We start from the raw sequence: 16,945 nt of genomic DNA, 5'->3' as shown, positions 1-16,945 counted from the left end.
AGAGCAGAACATGCAGGGAGGGCTCTTTGATCTTTGGGTCATACTGATCACCACTGATGGACTCCTCATCCAAGCCTGCCCAGACACTTGAAGGGAAGTTCTGCTGTGGCCTCCATGGATTTTTGCTGAGTCTTTGTGTCCTTGGGCCCATGAGGTAGCCTCTTCAGACACCACCACATGTGTTCCTCCAAGATCCTGACACCATTACAGGGAATTCTCAGAGGAAGAGGATCTAAGCACAGTCCCCTCCATAGCCTTCTAGCATCTTTTCTTCTTTTCACAGAGGCAAAGATGAAAATATAGTGGCAAGTACTGTGAAGTTACCTCCCAACTCTGCTGCTAGTAGATATCTCTCTCTTTCACTGGGTGAAAGGGGTTTGTGGGAACCTGGCAACTAAGAGAAGCAAAGGAGCTTTAGAGTCGTCAGTTGATTACCTATTTGGCCTCAGGTCCTATGCAATGAATAACATCTAGTCTGTGTGCTCAGATTCTGTTCTAGAGGAGGACAAAGATGTAAGGGCAAAAGAGGCCCTTACTGCTGCCGACCTCAGCTTCTGAGGGGAGCATCTTAACTCTTAGCTCTCACATTGCCTTTTTCATTTTAACTGGTAATTATGAGTCAGTTTTCCTTTGGGGACGTTTGGCCTGTAACTATGGGAATGGATGAGTGTGCCTATTTCTGTAGTAGGCGTTCTTGGGCTGTGTGGCCTCAAAGGCCGGAACTGCGTGGCTCAGGCACTTTTCTGAAATCTGTGCCTTTGCAAGACTTCCTGCTGCAGATAAGGACAGCGACTTCTCTTATCTGCTTGTCCCTAGTTGCCTCTCTCTGGCAAGCTACTGACTTCACCTGCAGAGCTATATTGCTTTTATTCCTGAATTATACACTGCAGGCACTCGAGATTAGTGCCAAGAGAGGAGAAAGGGGAACTGTTTCTGGGGAAAGGAATTGTGTAGGTGCTAGTTGCTTTAAAAGCTAGGGGCTAGAGTGGTATTTAGTCAAACATGGCTGCCACACAGCAATGAAAAGGCCTTTTGGCATCGTTTTCAAAGAGCTCTACACTGACATGCTTCGTACTCTGACAGTTATTCTAGGGAAATGTGTATAAAATGTTTCAGCCTTTTAAAAAAAATTCCTCACCTGTTTTAGCTGTATATCACATTTTTGCTGAAGCTTCTGGAATACTAATGATATCAGGTTTTTGTTAATTCAGTGATGCTGTGTTGTAAACTGAAAAGTTTACATTCTTGGCCCATACTGTTTTAATTTTCTAACCATCTGAGCAAACTGCACCTCTTACTTGATAAGTATCTAATGTTCTTATTGTCAAGTATATGTTTCTCCTAAGAAACTTAGTCCTGGGGAGAGCCTTTTATGTGCAATTTTGACTTTGTATTTTGTAAGCCTCTATTAATGTTTTTTTCCCTCTCCATAGAAGTGGGGCTCCTTTTCAGAGTTTTATCTTTTTTAACAAATGTGAGTAAATCTAAGTGGAACTTCTACAGAGAGCCCTTAAAATTGCCCTAATGACTTAGGGGTATCAAGGTTACCGGTATTCTTTTTAATTTAGGCAGAAGGGAATTAATTTTGAGGAAGAAGTACGTTAAACCACATTCTCCCAGCAGAAGTGAGGTTAGTTTCTTAAATATCTGTCTTCCTCTCACTTGAAATCTATCTATATGAGAGAAGGAAAGACAGCAGGCAGAACTGGAGAGTATTGAATGTATAAAGCAGATCACCTGGTTTCTCTGATTATTTTTTTCCTGTCCCATCTGGATGGTCCCTCTCCTTAGCCTGTTTTTGGACACCCCCACCTGCTTTCTACACCCTGACAAAACTTGGTCTGAAGAAGGAATTGGAAACATATTCACAGTAAAGTCTGAAAAACTTAATGGCTTAACATGTCACTACTCTATGACACTTGCAAAACTCAAAAGAAAACCTCTCATAGATTTTCAGGCCTCAGTCCTTTAGTAGTACGTTTCTGTACTCCACTTCCAACCATCAGAATATCTGGTTAGGGTTTCCCTAGTGTTTTTTCATATATCTGATTCTGACTCAAAATATCCATGCTGAGTGGCAGTTGAACTGTACGTGACCAAGTCTCTGATTTGATCTCTGACTCTGTGTGTGTGTAGGGGGAGGGCAGGGGGTTGGTGGTGGGGAATGGAGATGTAAAGAGGAAGAGCAGTGCTAAGAAGGAAGCAACTCTGTCATGCTTGTGCATCCTCTGTGGGTTGAATGGGGCTGTATTTCATGGAAAGATGGAAAACCAAGCATAATTCCTGGTTATGACTCTGGTGATTAACAAAGATAAAGGTGTGTCATTTAGAAAACATTTGGAGAGATGCCAGACTGGGATTGTATACATCATTCTAACTTAACTTCTTCTTAACTGTATATTCTTGGATGAATTCTTTCCCCTCTCTAGCCCTGGATTCCTCAAATGTAAAATGAAACTCCTGCCTACCTGCTGTTGAAGGATACCATGAAGAACAAAGGAGAGAATAAATATAAAAGCCTTTTGCAAACCCCAAAGCTGTAAGTACAGTTTAAAGCTGAGATGTTTGTAAATGAGGACAACAGTTTAATAATATTCAGCTGATTTCTTCAACCTTGCCTTCTTGCTTTTCCCTACAGTTGCATTGCCTTTTGCTTCCTTGGTTGGTAAAGGCCACACCAATGTAAAACTGGTGGCATAGTCTGGTTAGCCAAAATCATTTAGTGCTCCTGGGAAGTCATAGAGGGCCCTGTGCTCAGAAGGGCCCTGTACTTGGCTTAATGGTCTGTTTTCTTCACCTTGAAATTCTTTAAAAAGCTGTCACACATTTTCATTTTGCACTTGTTCAGTGGCTCAGTCTTGTCTGACTCTTTGCAACCCAATGGACTGCAGCACAACAGGCTTTCCTGTCCTTCACTATCTCACAGAGTTTTCTCAAACTCATGTCCATTGAGTTGGTGATGCCTTCCAACCATCTCATCCTCTTTCATCCCCTTCTCCTCCTGCCCTCAATCTTTCCCAGCATCAAGGTCTTTTCTAAGGAGTCAGCTGTTCTCATCAGATGACCAAAATACTAGAGCTTCAGCTTCAGTATCAGTCCTTCCAATGAATATTCAGGGTTGATTTCCTTTAGGATTGACTGGTTTGATCTCCTTGCAGTCCAAGGGATTCTCAGGTCTTCTCCAACACCACAGTTAAAAAGCATCAATTCTTTGGTGCTCAGCCTTCTTTATGGTCTAATTCTCACATCTGTACACGACTACTGGAAAAACCATAGCTTTGACTAGATGGCCTTTTGTTGGCAAAGTGATATCTCTAGGTTTGTCATAGCTTTTCTTCCAAGGAGCAAGTGTCTTTTAATTTCATGGCTGCAGTCACTGTATGCAGTGATTTTGGAGCCCAAGAAAATAAAATCTGTCACTTGTTTCTGCTTTTTCCCATCTATTTACCATGAAGTGATGGGACCAGATGCCATGATTTTAGTTTTTTGAATGTTGAGTTTTAAGCCAGCTTTTTCACTCTTCTCTTTCACCTTCATCAAGAGGCTCTTTAGTTCCTCTTCGCTTTCTGCCATAAGGGTGGTGTCATCTGTGTATCTGAGGTTATTGATATTTCTCCTGGCAATCTTGATTCCAGCTTGTGTTTCATCCAGCCCGGCATTTCACATGATGTACTCTGCATAAATTTAAATAAGCAGGGTGACAATATACAGCCTTGACATGCTTCTTTTCCAATTTTGAACCAGTCCATTGTTCCATGTCTAGTTCTACCTGTTGCTTCTTGACCTGCATACAGGTTTCTCAGGAGGCAGGTAAGGTGGTCTGGTATTCCATCTCCTAAATCATGTAGGTGATCCTGGCCCTGGGCTGCTCTCTATTCTTTTGTGGAGGTGGAACTAGAAAGAAGTTTCTTATTGACTCCACTGGCAGGAGTATAATGGGAGTCAGTTAGCTGAGATTCTGCTGGGAGACTTTCCCAGAGGGGTTTCAATTACAGGAGTTAAGTAGTTCTCCAGATGAGCAGTGTGGGATGGTTAGCCTTGGCTAAGAACCAAATGTTAAGTCTGAGCCAAACATCTGGATGTCCATTGTGCTAATGAATGCCTTGGTGGAGCCTCATCAGCAGCAAGGATCATTAGGTCCTGACCATGCTAAAAGAAAACTTAGAATTCGCCAGCTCCTGGCCTCAGCAGCAAATGCCAACAGATGAGCAGTGGCCAGGCAGACAAGGCACATTGCCACAGAGCCCTAAGGAATCAGAGTTGGAGGACAGTTACAGGAATCTGATACTGACTGTGAGCTTGCCTTCCATTTCCTTCTGTTACAAGCTTATGTAACAGTGCAGTAGAACTTAATGAAGTGAATTTATAAATTGTCTGCCTTCTTCCCATCTTCCTCAGTGTCTGCTCAAATCTGCTTAGTGATTTGGTTCTTTCTTTGCCACTGGATGAAATCTTGGCAGGTCCTAAAGCTTCTGGATGATTACAAGTTCCCTGGTCACATTTGCCCCAAGAATTGTCTCTCTTCAATAATGAAAATGTGAAATCCTATGTAATGGTTAATATTCTGAACTTCATTTGAAGTTAAAGCTTCTTCCTTCCCTGAGAATGGTTCATTTCAGACTTAACTGTAGGATAAAAGGGGGCATACCTTTTTCATTGTGCATCTCCTTTTAGCCCTTCCCCACTGTGATAGCCACATTTTATGAACTATTTAGGTCACAGTGGGTAGAAGAGTAAGAAATAAGAAATAAAAGTCTTAACCTGAAAGGCCTTATTGTGGTTTGACTTTGATGTATCTGTTTGGCAGGTATTAAGCCTTACTCTTGAGTTGTCTTTAGTTATTTGTTGTTAGTTATTAGTTGTATTAGTTAATAGTTGTTAATTAGTTAATTAACTAATAGTTAATAGTTAATTAGTTAATAGTTAATTAGTTGTATTAGTTAATAGTTGTTAATTAGTTAATTAACTAATAGTTAATTAGTTAATAGTTAATAATAATTAGTTGTATTAGTTAATCTATTAGTTAATAGTTTTAGTTATTAGTTGTATTTAGTTATTTACCTCCACATTCTTTAACAAAGTTAGTCTGTCTTCTGGATGGCTGTTAAAGAACACTCTCCCATTCCTACCCACTCCTAATTTTGATGATATATCTCATCTCTTTCTGCTGAGGTCCCATTGTTCTAGGGTTAAGGCAATCTTGAGATGGAGGATTGAAGAAAGCTCACTTCTGGTCTATGGTAGAGTAAATAATCGTCTTTCAAAGATATCAATGTCTGAATCTCTGGAAATTGTGAATATGTTATCTCACATGATAATAGGGACATTGTGGGTGTGATTAAGGATTTTGAGATGAGATTTTCCTGGATTATTTCTACTAATATTATAGTAAGGCCTGATATAATCACAAGGGTGTTTATAAGAGGGAAGCAAAGAGGGGAGAGAAGGCAATGTAAGAGTGGAAGTAGAAATTTGAGTGATGTGGCTACAAGCCAAGGGATGCCAGCAGTCTCTACAAGCAGAAAAGGATAAAGACTTTATCTTCCCTTGCAGCCCTCAGAATGAACCAGTCCGTCTAACACTGGTAAGACTCATTTTGGACTGTAACCACCAGAACTTTAAGAAACTTGTGTTTTAGGGCTTCCCTGGTGGCTCAGCTGGTAAAGAAATCGCCTGCAATTGCAGGACACCCCAGTTCAATTCCTGGGATGGGAAAATCCGCTGGAGAAGGGATAGGCTACCCACTCCAGTATTCTCGAGCTTCCCTGGTGGCTCAGCTGGTAAAGAATCTGCCTGCAGTGTGGGAGACCTGCATTTGATCTCTGGGTTGGAAAGATCCCCTGGAGAAGGGAACAGCTACCCACTCCAGTACTCTGGCCTGGAGAATTCCATGGACTGTATAGTCCATGGGGTCATAAACAGTCAGACATGACTGACTTTCACTTGCACTTTTTTAAGCCACTTACTTTGTGGTAATTTGTTATAGGAGCAATAGGAAAAAATACCTGGTGAAAAAGGGATACCACTGTGGCATTTATGTAGACAAATTCTGGGCGTGTAGACCACTGTCACTGTACTATCCTCTCTTTGCTCTCAGAACAGCTAGGCAGCCACAACCTCCTGCCCTTTAGATTTCCAAATAGACACAAGTATCCTGTGGCCCCTAAATGGAAGGAGACAAAAAATAAGCCCTCTGAATGTTGAGGGCCTTCTCAGTTGAATTAAGGTAATGGGAAAACACCAACTTCTTTTTGCTTTGGGGAGAAGAGAGAATATTACTAAAAATCAACAATTTCTTTTTTGTTTAAGTATAGTTGCTGTGCAATATTATATCAGTTACAGGTGTATTATATAGTGATTCACTGACTCAACGGATATGAGTTTGAGCAGGCTTTGGGAGTTGGTGATGGACAAGGAAGCCTGACGTGCCGCAGTCCATGGGGTCCCAAAGAGTCAGTACAACTGAGCAACTGAGCTGAACTGAAAGGTTATACTTTGTTTGTAGTTATTGTAAAATATTGACTATATTCTCCATGTTGTATTTTGTTTTATATAGAGTAGTTTGTACCTCTTAGTCTCCTATCCCTATATTGCCCCTCTCATTTGTCCCCACTGGTAATCTCTAGTTCATTCTCTGTGAGTCTGCTGCTTTTATTGTTATATTCACTAGTTGGTTGTATATTTTAGATTCTACATATAAATGCTATCAGGCTTCCCAGGCATCAGTAGTGGTAAAGAACCAGCCTTCCGATGCAGGAGATGTAAGAGACACTGGTTCAATCCCTGGGTCAGGAAGATCCCCTGGAGATGGAAATGGCAGGCCACTTCACTATTCTTGCCTGGAGAATCCCATGGACAGAGGAGCCTAGTGGGCTCCACTCCATGGGGGTAACAGAGAGCCAGACACATCTGAAGTGTATTAGCACATGTGCACATATGCACACACACACAGACACACACAACTGACGTCATACAGTATTTGTCTTTCTCTAACATTGTACGTCCAAGTCCAGCCACATTGCTTCAAATGGGAAAACTTCATTCTTTTCTGTGGCTGAATAGTATTCCATTGTTTGTGTGTGCACACACACACACCACCTCTTATTTATCCATTATTTATCCATTCATTGTTGATGAACACTTAGGTTGCTTCCATATCTTGGCTATTGTAAATAACGCTGCTACAAATATAGGGGTGCATGTATCATTTCAAATTCACGATTTTGTGGGGTTTTGTTGGGTATATATGCAGAAGTGAAATTGCTGGATCATATCTTAATTCCATTTTTAGTTTTCTTGAGAAAACTTCATACTATTCTCCACCCTGGCTGCACCTATTTACCTTGCTACCAACAGTGTTCAAGGGTTCTCTTTGTTTCACATCTCTGCCAACATTTGTTCTTTGTGATCTTTTCAATGATAGCTATTCTGACAGGTGTGAGGTGATATCTCATTGTGGCTTTGATTTGCATTTCTCTGATAATTAGTGATGGTGAGCATATCTTCATGTATCTGTAGGCCACCTGTCTTTTGTCCTTGGAAAAATGTCTATATTCAGTTCTTCTGCCCATTTTTTAATCAAAATTTTTTGTTGTTGTTGTTTTGAGTTGTATGAGCTTCAACTACTTCTGAAAGGAGTTGTTTCCATTTTCCAATCCCTCCTCAACCTCAGCTCACTTCTGCCAGAGGTGGATATTTGCACTAAGGGTCATGAAACCTCCTTTAAGGGTTGCTGGACTTCACCTTCAAAATTCTTGCATTGGTAGTTCAAGAGCCTGACTTCGGAGTGGAAGTATACTTGTGAGTAATTTTTTTTTATTCTTAATCTTTTGAGGTGTCAGATTAAATAGATTGAAAGGGCCCCATTTTAATATCTTCTTATATTCATGAAAGCCCTTTCACAATGCTCAAGTGTCATCTTGGGGATGTGCTGGGAGATGGAAAGCACATTTAGAAACCGAATTTATGTAAAGACTGTAACTTAAAGAGTTTAAATTATTAGATTAGGCTTAAAATGAACAAATTGAGCTAGAGAAACTTCTCTCTTCTGTCTTTTTTATCTTCTCTCAAGTGGGTGAGGGTTTATCAGATCAGTTATAGAATCAATGAATAAGCTACACTTTCTTCGTGCATCTGAGTGCTGTATGAGTGGATTTTTTTTCCTGCTATATGGTTGATTTTTGAGTACCTAATGATTGACAAAGTCAGCAATGCTTCTTCCATGTCAGGACTGTCTTAGGGACTACCATAGTGATTGCTACAGAAACCGATTACATAAATTTAATTAAAGGCTTTTATTGATGCTTAAGAATAGAGAACTTCCCAAGTGTATTACCTGACCTCTGGTGGAGGAAGGAAAACCCATCTATATGTCTTTCATATTTCTAGTTTAGAGATTGATGTAGTGGGATAAGACATTTCACTTAGAATAGGTATAAGATGCAGAATAGATGTAAGAATAGATGTAAAAAGGAAAATTATAAGTTGCATCCCTGAATCTTAGCCCTGCTTGGTGGAACCTAGGTTCTAGTCTTCATACCCTGCTGTAAGGAGAGCTGTCTGTTAGTACATGCAATGCCTGATGACTGCATGTAATATCTCAAGGAGAAAAAAATCATAGAAATAAACACCCAGAAACATCTGTTGGGTCTGAAAAAGTACAGTGCTAATTTACATCCAGAACCATCATCAGCTGAGAAATGAATTAACTGGATGGCATGTTTAATGCATAGCATACAGTATCTTAGTTGCAAGTGTCTCATCTTCAATCAGAATATAAAGTTGTCTATTACACCTATTGCTCAGATGGTTGATAAGCAAATAAAGCTTATGCTTAGATCACAAGTGATTTCAGGAAGCTAACAATATGATTTTAGCTCTATTAAGTGAGTGTGCTTATGTGTTTTGTTAGAAGTGCATGTGATAATCATCTGAAAAGCACGGAGTAGGGGTTAGGAAGGATAGCTTCTCATCCCACCTTTGTCGTGTGTTAGCTCTATTGATCTTAGACAATTCACAACTTATCTGGGTTTATTATTTTTCATCATTTTATTGTAGGTACTGTTCCCTGCCTTGTCTGTTTCATAAGGTAGCTGTGAAGCTCAAATGAGGAGATACACATGAAAGAGCTTCATATAATATAAAGTGCTATACAGATGAAGATTATTATGTTAGCTTTAGAAGGACTCATGTATGCGGTGTCTTTATTGAATTCCCTTTCTCTCTCACTTTCCCTCTAAGGAATTCCCATCACTGTCTCAAGAACAGTCTATTTTCAGTGGGCCATCTTGAGTGTGGTCTGCTATTTTAGTTTCTCAAGACATTTCCCTTTGTATTTAATGAATTTCCATTACAGGGAAGGATGGCGAGAGTCTGTTCATGCCACCTGAAATTGCCTGAAAATTTATGTTAATTTTTTTATGTTAGAATTACTGTGTTTGCTGGCATATATTTCCCTTTCTGCATGTTCTTTTTCTCTGTTCATAGTTCCAGTGATTAAATACAAGATTGCTTTTCTCTGTATTATTTTGTTCTTGGTGGAATGTTAATTGCTAGCAGCAATTAAATTCTAAGCTTTGAAGAATGGGTCAGAGCAATTTAAGGGATATAAACTATGTTGATTATAGTAAACCAAGTTGTATTTGGATAGGATAGATTATGCTGCAGGAGCAAAGAACCAATGAAATCTCAGTGGCTTCAAACATAAAAGGTTAATTTCCTATCTGTTCAAGCTGTGCATCCATCTCAGGTCTTTGGGGGCTGGAGTCTGCTCTGCATTTCCATTGCTGTCACTCTGACTCAGGCTGATGGAGAAACAACTATAGGGAACATTGCTAATAGGTAGCAGAGGGGAAGAAGAGGCCTTTGAAGATCCTTAAAAGAAGAATTCTCTGCTTCATAATCAGCATATATCACTTTCAGTAACAACCCATTGACCAGAGCTAGTCATGTAGAACCACTGAAAAGCACATGGAGGCCGGGAAGTGCAATCCTACTACATGCCCCAAAGATGGAAAATCTAAACATTTTGACAAGTTTAACGAAAGTGCTCACCCTTTTTTGAGGCCTCTGATCTGCAAGAGAGGAGATTGGAATCATTTGTCAGTTTTGCTGTGGACAGTCTTTTTGGTATCTGAGTCGTTACTTTCCCTTTGAGATTTGATTTATAGAGTTAAATCCCCTGATAAAGTCAACACACGCATTCTTTCTGAAGTCTTTCTCTGGTTTCAGTGATGCCGCTTGTTATTTTCATGGCAGGATTTGGTAATCTCTAGTCCTATTGGTAAGAAAACAGAAGGATTCTAGTTTGTTCATGTGACTCTTTTGTTAATACTTCAAGTTTCCTATCATTCATTCATATCGATCCATGCACTCTAATGACAGCCTTGCCAGACACCTCCTGTATGCCAGGCTCTTTTGTAGGTGCTGCAGATAAAAGGTAGAATTAAGCATGGTCTCTTTTCTAAGGAAATTTCTATTTTCTAATTCATGCCCCTCTTGATAAATGTAAAAGTGTCACACCATTAATATTTTAAATATCAAAATGGTGTGACAAAAAACACACTAAGAAATGACCATTTTATAATTTCTTTTTAAAAATTATCCACATAACTCTTTCCTCAAAAGGTTGTATGTTGCATGGTGAGCTTCCTCACTGCTCCCTGTATCTGTAGCACTCTTTCATCTCCACCTCCACCCCAGGCTGAGAATCTGTAGTTTAATTGTATCATTTGCCCTTATGTCCATTGTTAGAATGGGCATTGGGGACCTTTCAGGCCATGTGTATGAGCCCACAGTGATCTTGCAGGATGAAAAGACTTTGGTGGTCAGATTCAGATGAGAAGAGATTTTTAACTGAATTAAAACACACTACATTATGATTCTTGTTCCCATTCTTTTTCTGTTTTTAATTTCTTTTGTATCCTTTCACAATACTGTGAACATAGAAGATGCTTCTTCTAAACTTGCTTGTTCTGTGGATAAAGGAATTGACCTACGCTAAAACTCTTGTTTGGAGGCTCAAGTATTGACAGGCAGGTAGCTGTAAAATGTATTAACTGCAGCAGAAGCAAAGTCTCAAATATTAAAGCCTTTCTAACCTTTCACAAGGGGTTCTAAAAGACTATAATAGCCTGAATATAGAAAGAGACTTTGGGGAAAAGAAACTCCAGTTCATTAATTGGCTGATTTAGAGACAGAGACATATAATCTGGGACTGCAGAGCCTCCCACTGCTCCCTGGAAACAGCCAGTCCCTGGCCATGTTGTGAGAACTTTGTATTGTTCTGATTTAGCCTTAGTGCTCTAGGTCCTCATTACCTGGCTTGAAAATCCCATCACTGATCTAATTTTGCAGGTAAAGACTAGGACACTGGCTCTTCAAGACCAGCATTAAAAATGAGAGAGATTTCCTGAGTGTGCATCCCTTACCATAGTTTTGGTTTTTGGAAGTCGCAATATGTGACAAGAAGGGACAGTGGGAATGAGGGCTTCATGAGAATACTTAGGAAAGTGTGTGTCACACTGACTCTGCTGATGCCTGTCACCAGTCCGGCCCTGGATCCATCTTTTCCTTCATTCTGTTTTTGCCATCACCTTTCCTTGCTCCCAGACAACCTGACTTTACCGATAGTGTGGCTTCCTTCCAAACTGGAGCCCTGCTAGTTGGCCTAAGGAATGGCTTTCCTCACTTACTCTACAGTTTCACTGATTTTTATCAAAAGATCGAAACCTATCATCAGCACTTCTTGTCTTCACCTCCAGATTTTACTTTGTATAATTGCCCAAGTGGATTCCAGGGGGTAATTGCCATGGAACATTTGGTTTACTGCTTTTTAGAAATTTCTTAATATCCACATGATTATTTTACTTGCAGCAAAGAATGATTTTGTAAATCTGATAATTGACTCAGATAATCTCTTGTGTAAAGGGCAAAATAAACCACATACCAGGTTTCCTTAAAGAAAGGCCTTCCTGTCAGTCTGCACTTCCCTGCTGTTCCTTTTCCTGCAAAGCAGTCCTTTTATTATTGCTCTGGGAAATTTCAGTGGGTTGTCTTTGGGAAATGCAAAAGGATAACAACCTAACATTCTTCTCAAAGGGTAATGCTTTCTTCGGGACAAGGCCACTTTTCTTTTGTACTTCAGATACTCAGCAGCTCTGTGTGCTGTAGAATGAGACACATGTATAATTTAAAAACCATTTCCTGCATCTTAATATCAGACTTTACCAGGAAAGCAAAGTCCTGTTTCTCCCCTTTCTCCATCCCTGTGCCCTTCACAGTCAGTATTCCTTGAGGCTAAATGAACCCAGACTGTTTATTTTTGCTCCTTTTCTCCTCTCTCAGTTCTCCTGGAGGATCAAGATTAAAAAGGACCATATTACTGTTCAATTTTTTGCAATGTATTTTTCCATTCCCGGAATGCAAGGCTCCTCTAGTTCCCCGATCATCTTTGGCATTTAAGCATTTCCAACTTTACCTTGTGTATAAAATCATGAAACTCAGAAAATATGTGGATCAAGGCCAGGCCCCTCTTTTGTTTATAAGGTTTTTCTTCCTAGTATATTTTCTAGCTCTTGGGGAGTTGCAGTTGTAAAATGTTGTAAAATTCTAATTGAAATTACTAAAATGCCCAGGAAGATCCCTATGAGGTGAAGTTGAGAAGGGAAAACAAATTTGATACTGACCATACTGAGAGAGTTCTAGGAATATCAGCTTGGAGAGGCTTTTCATTTTATAGACTCTGGTGCTCAATATCCAGGACAAACCCCTTTAGCTAAATAGTCTTCCTGGTAAAGATTAATAGTTTAAAGTATCAGAACTTGTTCCAGTTACTTTGTTACTTACTAACCCATGGTTAAAAATCCCAGTTATGGTTTATATCCTCTGGGAAGCCTTCCTTGATCACTCTAGACCAAATAAAATTTTCTCTTTTCTGAACTCTTAGCAGTTATCTGACAATTACATATTACTCTGCACATGAATTGTCTCAAATTGCTAATTTACTCTGATATTATGATTTAAATGTTTGTAAATACATTTGTTAATATATCTCTTACCCTCCTCCTTGAGGACAGACTTTGTATATTTTATTGTAGCTCCTGAAATACTTATTGTCATCCTTTGTAGAACCCCTGTAGATGCTTTTTGAATAAATGAATGTATTAAGTGAAAATTCAATTTTAAATTACCAGCAAACCATAAATTATTCCAGGCGGATAAGCATATCTTTTTTTTAAGACTCTTCCAGTCTTAGCTTGGGTATGCTCTTTTGTGATTAATTTGAATCCTTTTTGTTGCACTCTTGTGTAACTATTCTTAAAGAGAGGTCCTGCTTATTATCTCTCCTCACTTCTTAAACACTTCCAATGCTTTCCTTATCTTAGTCCATCATTATGGTTGTTCCTCCCGGCTCTGTTATTCATACTCTGTTCTCCTGATATATTCATCCTCTTGACAAATTTATTTATGCCTGGCTTCAACTATGATTTCCTTGTAGTTACTTCCCAGATCTACCTTTCCAGTCCTGTCCTGTGGACCTTAGTACAGTGTTGTCAAAATGGGTGGAGTGTCACTTGGGCATATTTTAATTGCCTAAATATCATTTCTATATAAAATAGAAAAAAAAATTTATATTTTTATATAAAATAGAAAAATATTTTATAAAAGAAATGTATTATCTTTTTCTACCTAAAAAATCAACATTTTGTAAAATAAATGGATTATCTTTTCTACCACCCAGTCTCCCTACTCTTTCTAATTTCCTTCCCCATTCTTGCTGTTTGTGTCTTTTTCCATCATCCAGGTCTCCTAGGTCTTAGGATCTTCTTTCTCACACTATTCTTCTCCAGCCTTCATGTGCAGTCTAATCCCAAATCCTGTTGAATCTCTTCTTGGAATGTCTTTGAGAGTCAATCCCTCCTCTCTGTGGCCTCTCTCTAGGCCTAAACAGATTAATTCTAGATTTTTGCCACAGCCTCCTAATTACTTGCCCTAGTATTATTGGTAATAAGGATAATAATTATTTATTAGTATAAATATCTACTATTTATTACTTATCTAGTATATGCTAGGTATTGTAATAATGTACTTTATGAAGATTCTCATTTGATTCTCACAACAACCAGATGAAGTGTATATTACTATTCACATTTTAGAGATTAAAATATCTGTGGCTCAGAGGGCTTACATAACTTATGTCTGGCCTCACAGGTAATGAGTTGAAAAAACACTAAGGTTTTAACTTTGAAGGCCATGCATCAGTAATACTCTAAATATCACTGCTGGACTATTGTACTCTTTTCACTATGCCACTCATCTAGCCACAAATTCATGGAGATTCCCACTGTCTACAGTAAGAGTAAACTTCTTTATCTGATTTTAAGGCCTTCCATGATCTTATACCACCATTTTCCTCCAATCTTATTTCTTTTGACTCTAAATATCTACCCGTTGCTCTATCCAGGCTGACTTTATCCTTGTTTCCCAGTTTATCCCCAGTGCTCACTTCTGCTTAATGATTTCCTCTAGACCTGGGATACCCTTTCCTTATGTTTTCATATCCTGCCTCTACTTTACGGTCCTGGTCATACCATACTTCTCCATGAATCCTTCTCAAAGTAGTCCAACATACAGAGAGCTCTTGTTTCTTTTCTTAACTGTTCTGCCAGTTATTGCATGTACCATAACACTTAGGACTCCATGATGTACTCATGTAATAAATACTCTGTAGTATGAGATGATTCAAGGGAACATTTCAAGTTTAGTAAAATTTGCCTTTGATACTCTTTCTTTTCCTCTTACCTCCCACCATTCTCCTGCATCTAGTATCTCCATATTCTTCTCTGAAGGTCTAAGTCCTTACCTCTACCCAACTGCTGATATACTCTGTCCAGACTCCTTTTAGGTCTTCCCAGATAGAAGTAACTTGTCAGTCATCGACCTTCCATAATGTCTTTTATTCAAACTCAGCTAGATAGGTATAAGGAACCTATGTAAAAGTTTATGTGATTGTCCATCTTTCTAAAAGGGTTGCATTTGAGTTGTGATTGCTTGTGAAACCATGTCTGCTTTGGTTGTTTGAATTTCAGAAAGTTGAGAGTGTAGAGTATGGCAGAGGGAAATAAAGATCTCAGGGAGTGGGGAAGGGAATATTTGGAGGCAGGTAAATATTCCTGGAATCCAGTAAAACATTGTACTAAAAGTGAAAGTCACTCAGTCGTGTCCGACACTTTGCCACCCCATGATACAGTCCATGGAAGTCTCCAGGCCAGAATACTGGAGTGGATATCCTTTCCCTTCTCCAGGGGATCTTCCCAACCCAGGGAACTGAACCCAGGTCTCCCGCATTGTAGGTCACCTCCAATTCTGCCAGAGTATGAATTTGGATTTGGCTGTACTGTCTTCAGATTTTCCTCTACAGAAGTCTGTGGTCTCCAGCTATGAGGTATTATAAAAGTGTGCTTACCAAAAACTATCCTGAAGTTTAAATAAATGATTTCTCAAAAATTCACACATATAATTTTTCAGAATCATGTACAGGCTTTATTTAAATATAAATGAATTTAAGAACACAATTCATAGCAGCTTTTGGTCATTATTAATTTTCATAATCAATGAACACTAAAAGGATAATTGATATCATGATCAGATCCACAAAATACTGTGATTTTTTCAAGGATCCTTTAAAAAAGATCTACAGCTAGAGCTCAATCAGAAACTCTTGGAGGGCAAAGACTATATCTTCTACTTTGTTTACATTTTCCAGAACATGCTACAATATACAACCGGGCTTTGAGTTTCTTGAATGAATGATAGAAGCTGGATGAGGAATTTCTATTTTTATGTCCCAGTCCCTTTGTTTGTCAAATAAGAGTTTTTGTTGTTGTTCAGTCTCTAAGTTGTGTCCGACTCTTTGCAGCCCCATGAACTGGAGCATACCAGATTTCCCTGCTCTTTCCCTGTCTCCCTAAATTTGCTCACATTCATGTCCATTGAGTCGGTGATGCTATCTAACTATCTCATCCTGTGCTGCCCTCTTCTCTTTTTGCCTTCAATCTTTCCCGGCATCAGGGCCTTTAAGAGTTTTCGACTACAGGATATCTGAGTTTCTCTCTAGCTGTAGCACATCCTATGCTAGTATATATTTGGATATAATCCAAATGCTTAACTGCTTCCTTAGGCTAGGGAAGGTTTGAGAGAAGCTGCCTCTTCCTAGTGTATGGTGCTTGGTATCCATTTTGACCTCATTTATCCATTACCCAAAGTGTTGATGAATCACGGGATGTTGATTAAAGCTTTTAGAAGTTTTCATTACACAGCTCTAATGTTTGGGGGTGACCAGTTAAAGATAAGCCACAGGTTAATTTGCTGGCTGTTGATGGCTTGTGAATTATCCTTCTCTGTGGAATGAAGTGTCAACCTCTCTCTTTAAGCACAGAGTCTCAAGAGTTCAAACTATTACTATTTCTCTGATCATGGGAACAATTCATTTAGAGGAGGAGTAGAAGAAAATGGCTTTTCACAGAGGTGGTTTTCTCTTGCCTAGCCATGGCAACATATCAAGTGGTCACCCCTCTCGGACTAATTGTGGTATGGAAAATAACTTCTTGCTCATCTTGCAACAAGCAACAGCTCTAACCAAGTAGTATCTTTCCTCTTCTTCCTTATTTTCTAATAGCTAGTTTCAATCCAGATTCTGTATCTCATTATCTATATAATCTTCAGCAAGTAGTTTTACTGTTTGCAATCTGTTTCCTCTTCCATAAAGCTAGTCTAGTATTGTTGAAAGGATTAGACATAGTGGCATATTAAAATGCCTAGAGAAGTATCAGATATATAATATGCATTCAGTAGAAAGGGGTTGTCACTGTTGTTCACAACTTTTTTTTTCTCCTTTCCTTTTATATTCCCTTTGCCTCTTATGTCTGTCTTGAAAAGAGAAATG

The sequence above is a fragment of the Bos mutus genome, chromosome X (assembly GCF_027580195.1).
Source record: "Bos mutus isolate GX-2022 chromosome X, NWIPB_WYAK_1.1, whole genome shotgun sequence".
NCBI classification, from domain to species: domain Eukaryota; kingdom Metazoa; phylum Chordata; class Mammalia; order Artiodactyla; family Bovidae; genus Bos; species Bos mutus.
Note: the sequence above shows the minus strand (reverse complement) of the source record.